The sequence below is a fragment of the Lissotriton vulgaris genome, chromosome 3_1, assembly GCF_964263255.1.
Source record: "Lissotriton vulgaris chromosome 3_1, aLisVul1.2, whole genome shotgun sequence".
Lineage (NCBI taxonomy): Eukaryota > Metazoa > Chordata > Amphibia > Caudata > Salamandridae > Lissotriton > Lissotriton vulgaris.
In genome coordinates, this window is record NC_141689.1 from 518,729,640 (window position 1) to 518,736,515 (window position 6,876).

A 6,876-nucleotide genomic window follows, 5' to 3' on the forward strand; every position below is an offset into this window, starting at 1 on the left:
AAGGAGGCCTATGCCCTATCTTGGACCTACGGAGCGTCAATGGCTTCCTCCGGAAGGAGAAGTTCAAGATGCTGACTTTGACTCAGGTCTTAGCTGCCCTGGACGCAGGAGACTGGATGGTAGCGTTGGACTTGCAGGATGTGTATTTCCACATCACCTGCGGTTCATGGTAGGCCACAAGCACTTTCAGTTTACTGTGCTCCCCTTCGGCCTTACCAGCGCCCCTCGGGTGTTCACGAAAGTGATGGCAGTGGTCGCAGCTCATCTGCGTAGATCAGGGGTTTCAGTCTTCCCCTATCTTGACGATCGGTTGTTGAAGGCGGGCTCGCCTCAAACAGTTGTCTCCCACCTCCAGACTACGGCCGACCTGCACTCGCTGGGGTTCTCCATCAACGTGCCGAAGTCAAACCTGTGCCCCTCTCGGAAGCTCCTTTGCATCGAAGCGGTTCTGGACTCTTCGCAGTTTCGAGTTTATCCCCTCGAGCAGCGGGTTCAGAATATTCAGGCTCTGATTCCGATCTTTCAGCCTTTATCCCGGGTCTCGGTCAGGTTGACGCTGCGGCTCCTGGGGCAGATGGCCTCCTGCATCCTTCTGGTGCATCACGCCAGGTGGCGATGTGGGCTCTGCAGTGGGACCTGAAGTTTAAGTGAGCGCAGCATCAGGACAGCCTGTCCGACCATGTCCTGATCTCAGAGGGCACTGCGAGTCAGTTGCAGTGGCAGTTCTCGAACCGCGATTGGCTCAGCGGCAGATCTCTCTCCCTACCCCAACCGGAGCACATAGTGGTGACAGATGCGTCCCTCCTGGGATGGGAGGGCCACATGGGAGAGAGGGAGATAAGAGGCCTTCGGTCTCCAGCGGAGTCCCCGCTCCATATCAACCTTCTGGAGCTGAGGGCGATCCGACTTGCACTGAAGGCATTCCTTCCCTCTGTCAGGGGAAGTGTAGCGCAGGTGTTCACAGACAACACCACCGCCATGTGGTACTGCAACAAACAGGGTGGGGTGGGGTCGTGGACCCTTTGCCAGGAGGCTCTGTGCCTCTGGCAATGGCTGGAACACCAGGGCGTCACCCTGGTGGTTCAACACCTGGCAGGTTCCCTGAACGCCAGAGCGGACAAACTCAACCGCCGGTGCATGATGGATCACGAATGGCGTCTGAACTCTGACGTGGCGCATGGTCCCTTTCAGCAGTGCGGAGAGCCTTTGGTAGATCTATTCGCCCCCGAAGCGAACGCGCAATGTCATCAGTTCTGCGCGTTGGAATTTCCAAGGCGGCACTCGCTCAGCGACGCTTTTCGTCGAGAGTGGAGCTGCGGTCTGTTGTACTCCTTTCCGCCTATACCACTTCTGCCCAGAGTGCTGAAGATCAGGCGAGACCGGGCCTAAGTTATCCTTGTGGCCCCGGACTGGGCACGAAGATACTGGTATCCTGAGCTACTCAGCATGTCAGTCGATCCCCCGATTCATCTGCCTCTTCAGGAGGACCTTCTGTCGCAACAGCAGGGGACGGTTCTCCACCCGAATCTGTCCAGTCTCCAGCTACATGCGTGGAGATTGAGCTGCGGCAGTTGAGGTCATTTGACTTGCCTCCTGAAGTTTGTGATGTGATTCTGGCAGCCAGGCGTCCCTCCTCGAAAACGGTATACGCCTGCAGGTGGAACAAATTTGTGGCATGGTGCACAGCAAAGGCTGTGGATCCACTCTCTGCCCCCCTTTCAGAGGTTCTCCTCTTCCTTCTTTCTCTTGCCCAGCTACCTCTCAGCCATTTAAGCCTTCTTAAGGCTTTCTGATCAGCCTTCTCTTTTCAAGTCACCAGTTGTAAATAGATTCTTGAAAGGCAACAGTAATTAGTGTTAGATTCCTTACCTTAGAATATCCTAAGATATTCTAAGGTAAGGAATCTAACACTAACTACTGTTTCTTAAAGATATATTGTTTCCGAAGGTAAGTAACTTGTGCGACAGTAGCAGAGAAGTGCTTGTATATACAATTTTACATTGTTTTTTACTTTTTTGTGAAGGAAAGAGCATATGACGTTTCATTACTATTTTGGTCTTAGTATACGAATATTTAAAATCCATTCTAAGAAAAACACATTTTTGTTTTGTGCTTTTTATTGACATGTTCACCTGCTCAAACCTCTCTACGGTACGCGCAGACAAACACACATATGTTTGCTACCAAACACTCACACAGTTCAAGAAAGTTAACTGAGAATGCCCGGGACACCAGGCAGGCCCATCTCCACAGATACGATATGCCGAGATCCCGCCTTTGGAGGTAGGAGTTCCTCAGGGCTCAATTCTGAGCCCTACTCTTTTTAACATTTATATGGCCCCCTTGGCGGCACTGGCAGAGTCATATGGTGCCCAGATCGTTTTGTATGCTGATGACACCCAGCTCCTTTTCACCTGCAAGAAGGGTTCTGACTTTGATGGTGTGATTATCAGAAGCTGCCTTGGGGCTGTGTTTGATTGGTTCGAGCTCAATAGCCTCAAGTGCAACTCTGATAAATCAGAGGTACTCTTTTTTGGTTGTCCATCTGACCCTAGGTGGCAGTCTTGGTGGCCTTCTGCCATGTTCCCTCCTTCAAGCCAAGAACCTTGGTGTGCAGATTGACAACGGCCTCACTTTGAAGCCTCAGATTCTTGGTCTAGTAGGGAAATGCTTTGGCCTTCTTAAAATGCTCAGAAAATTCATTTCTATGCTTTCTATTGATCACAGGAGAATTACTGTGCAGGCCTTAATAGGCTCTCGTTTTGATTATGCGAACGTGCTTTACCTTGGCTTGCCGGAATATCTCCTCTCACGTCTGCAGATGGAGCAAAATTCGGCCGCACGAGCCATCTTTGGCCTCCATCGGAGAGCCAGTGCTACTGATCTTTTGAAAACCCTTCACTGGCTCCCAATCCAAAAACGGATTGTTATCAAGGCGCTTACGCTTGGTTTCAAAGCGCTCCATGATTCTGGTGCCAAATACATCAGGAAACGGCTAGCTTTTTACTTACCATCCAGGTCACTGAGGTCCGCTTCGCTGGCCTTGGCGTCTGTCCCGGTCATTAGACGAGCACATATTTGAGGTCGCTCTTTCCGACTTTTAGCGCCCCAACTTTGGAATGCCTTGCCAGTCTCTTTGAGAAGGAATGTTAATCTGTTAGCTTTCTGGAAGGATTTGAAATCCTAGCTGTTTGTTCAATAGTACTTCTCATCTGTTCGCCTGTTCCTGTTTCCGCATCAGGTTTTGAAGCACCGGGGCACTCCTCGGAGTAGCTGAGCGCTATATAAAACCCGATTTTAACATAACATAACGTCCTTCAGTCTAGCCCTTTGCCGGGCCATGCATTAGCAAAGATGTGTTTTATATTAGTGACCCAGGGAAAGTTCTTGGCCCCAGGAAACAGTTTATTTTAGGGGCTGACAGATTGATTAATGTTTTATTTTCAAGACGGACATGCAGACTGTCAGAGCTCCCGTCAGCCTTTGATGTAAAACACACTGAGGCATTCGCCGCCCTTATCAGCTTGGAGCTCTGGAATAAGACATGAGTGGGTGTGAGCAGTTTAGTCTGCTGCTGACATTGCCAAGCACATGCACAATGAAAGGAAAACAAGGAATGCGCGTGTGAAAACGCACTGAAAGTAAAAAAAAAAAGTCACTGAATTTGACGAAATCAAGACTCTTAGGGGCGAACTGGTGAAGCCCTTGAGTAGACTTGGACATTTCAAACTCTCTATTCCAATCATTAAAGCAGAGGTTGCATAATTTGAGATTTAAACATACCGCCAGTGACAAATGCAGGAACCTCAAAGTCACAAGTTCGAATTCAGCCGCGGCAAGTTGACGTTTGGATATTTCCGGTGGGAGCAAATGTGGTTCTATAAATTCGGCAAGGGCGACATCGGTTATGTAGAGTGCCTAGAGCAATGGTACGCAGCGCTACATAAAACAAGAACAGGGAAAGGAAAGAACACAATAACAGAGAAAGCAAGAGCGAGCCCGGGAGTGCTGCGTGCATGCGCGCGCAGTCTGCTAATTTTCAAGCACTGCACTTGTGGCGCGCCCCTGCTTGCTCTCGCAAGGTGGATGCCGCCACAAGCACTAGTGTCTGCTTGAAAATGACTAGAGCGATGGCTAAAGGTCCTCCTATGCAGAGCATGCGCGCTGCGTAGGTGAGACCCAAAAAACGACAAGAATAGCTCTAAACCCTGCCTCCAGGTCCTATAACAATGGCCTTCCTCAGCCAAACCTGTTCTCAAATCTCCCATGAGGTTGAAACCACCCTCTACCATTACTTCCTTGGCCAATGTTGGCTTCCACACAGTGTGTCATGTGCTTATCTAGGTTCCTGATCGATACTGTGACCTTATGCCCCTATTCGGCTATAAAGCCCTTTATTCCCTATATTGGCATAACCGTTCAAGTGCGATTTTCTGAAAAGTCATCTCTGGCCTCACACGAGCAGAGCCACAGAGCCACATTCCAGCATGACTCTCTGCTACTTCCTTTGCGACCAATTAGTGCAATGACAGAGCAGCAGTCACTATCTGATATTCCTAGATAACACTCCGAGTTCTTCAACAAGATAAAAACTTAGCAAACCTGGAAATCCCCGCTTGCTATGTTTTGATTAGTAATAGAACTCTAATGAGCAACTGATAGCTGCCACTTCCTAGTGACATCTTTTATTGACGTCTTATGTCCAGCAAACTTGCGTCAAACCCGGCACCTGTCAGGTATAAATATTACCAACGTTGCCTTAAGCAATGCGAAGCTAGCTGCTGTTGAGCGAGAGCTACTGTTGCTGATGCCAGCTGCCTGCATGACCAGTGTTGGTAAAAACTAGCACTCTGTCGCTGCAGCCTGCTATCCTGTGGTGGTGAAGCTACTGATTACCATTATCGCCGCTACAGCGCGAACTGTGGTTCAGTACGCTTGAGGAGCCGTGCAGCCGTCCTCTGCGAAGACATCCAGCCCAGCTGCCCGCGGACGCTGTCACCCCTCCTTCCTCCCGACGCGCTGAGAGAAGCCGCTGCCTTTCTCGTGCAGAGAAATCCAGTCCCGGCGCTTCCGGTTTACCCTCGCAGGTGACTGGGATATCGAGAGAGACCCCTGAAGGAGATACCAATCCTCCATCATTCTATTCAGAGGTATGGTGTTGACTAAACCCTTAGAAGAGAATTCTTGAAACAAACCTTGGCAAAACCAACTTAACTTAAGCTACTTACTTACTCCCCTTCTCACGTGTTAGGCTTAGGTCAGGCACACCGGGGTAGGCTTAGTTAGAAGCACCAGTTGAGTATGTTAGCCTAATGTATATATGACTGTATATATGTTTTATTACTTTTAAACCATTGTATGGCTAAGAAACCATATCAATGCTTTTACAGTTCTATTTCGCAATTCTTATCTTACTGTACGTACTTTTTATAATAACAGTTATTGCAATTGTGGCAATACATTTCTCTTGTACGAGAAGAAAGACTGTTCAATAAATGTCAACCTTTATTGATAAACGCCCGTCTCTCTATTCTCTACATATTGTGAAAGTAAACTGCACCAGACTGACTGAGTGAAATCTATGTCTATTGTTTCACACGACCCTAGAGATCGACTCTTGATCTGAGGAGCAAAGTTGTCATGTTGCACGGTTGTTGGAAAACTGAATCCCTTCTTGTCTGTGCCAGGGAAGCTGATCACTTCCTATGCAGAGAAGAAAGTTTCCAGTGACCTCTGAGCTAGTTGGTAACACAACCCAATTAAGTTTAGCATAGTAAGTGGAGGCCTGGAATAGCCAGTTCCACGTCGATACTACTGTTTATGTTATTCCAATGCGCAGGGCCTAGTGGGAAACTAGGAACTACACTACAAGTGGTAAACTCAGCTCACAGGACTCTCAGTTTTGATCCTGCTTATCCAAAGCTGTACCCATTTTATTTGTTGGGCTTAAATTCTTTTCAGCTGGGGATTAGGACCTACCCAGCGAACGACTCCTCACAAGCACCAATAGTTCAAGCAATGGAGAATCACCAGGTTGGGCAACAACGGATTGAATGCTGTGCCTCATAATATTACCTGGTGAACTTTGCTAATTGTATCCCAAGTTATTAGCGAGAAACAATGGGACATTGGCTTGAGCCTTGTAGAACCAGAAAACTATGCCCACATCTTGAACAAAAGTAATTACTCACTTAAGTGCAAATCCGTTATAAGCATTTTAAGGGTGGCAAGTGGTTCAACAGATCGGTCTCAGCGGCAGAATCTTCGGAGGCAGGTGAGTCCGAACAAGACAATAGGTAAAGCGCATAGTTCATACTTAGTCCACTAGCAAACTTGGGCTGGATTGCCACAACCATATCAATGAAACCAGATAACTGCCCCTAGCACTGTTAGTAAAGTCACTAACTCAGAGGTTGCATCACATAAGTCCAAATTCCCCATGATTTCCTGAATGTAGTGGGCCTAAGGCAGACCTTAATTCAGGAGGGCCCCACAAATTCATCAATGAGGCGGATATTCGCTGCCCCCAGGAAACATCAGCAGCACCTTCAATACAGATTGCAGGCTTTCACGTTTTACACAAGTTCTGTGAAAGTCGACCACTTCGGTCTTGAGATTCATATAACCTCGAGTACAAATCTTCACATAACCTTAGTGCACATGGCGTGACAGTTGCTTCAAGCTATTTCAATTAATGAGTGCAAACTCTACAAGAAGGCGATTTCAGTTTTGGCAATCCATGTGTACCTAAATACCTGTAGAAGCAGCAGAAGCACCACAGTCTGTTTTCTAAGGTGCTCACCGATGTAATCTGCAGGTTTCCATCATGAGATTTTGATAACCGAGGATTTCAATGTACACAATCGGGACAGTTTG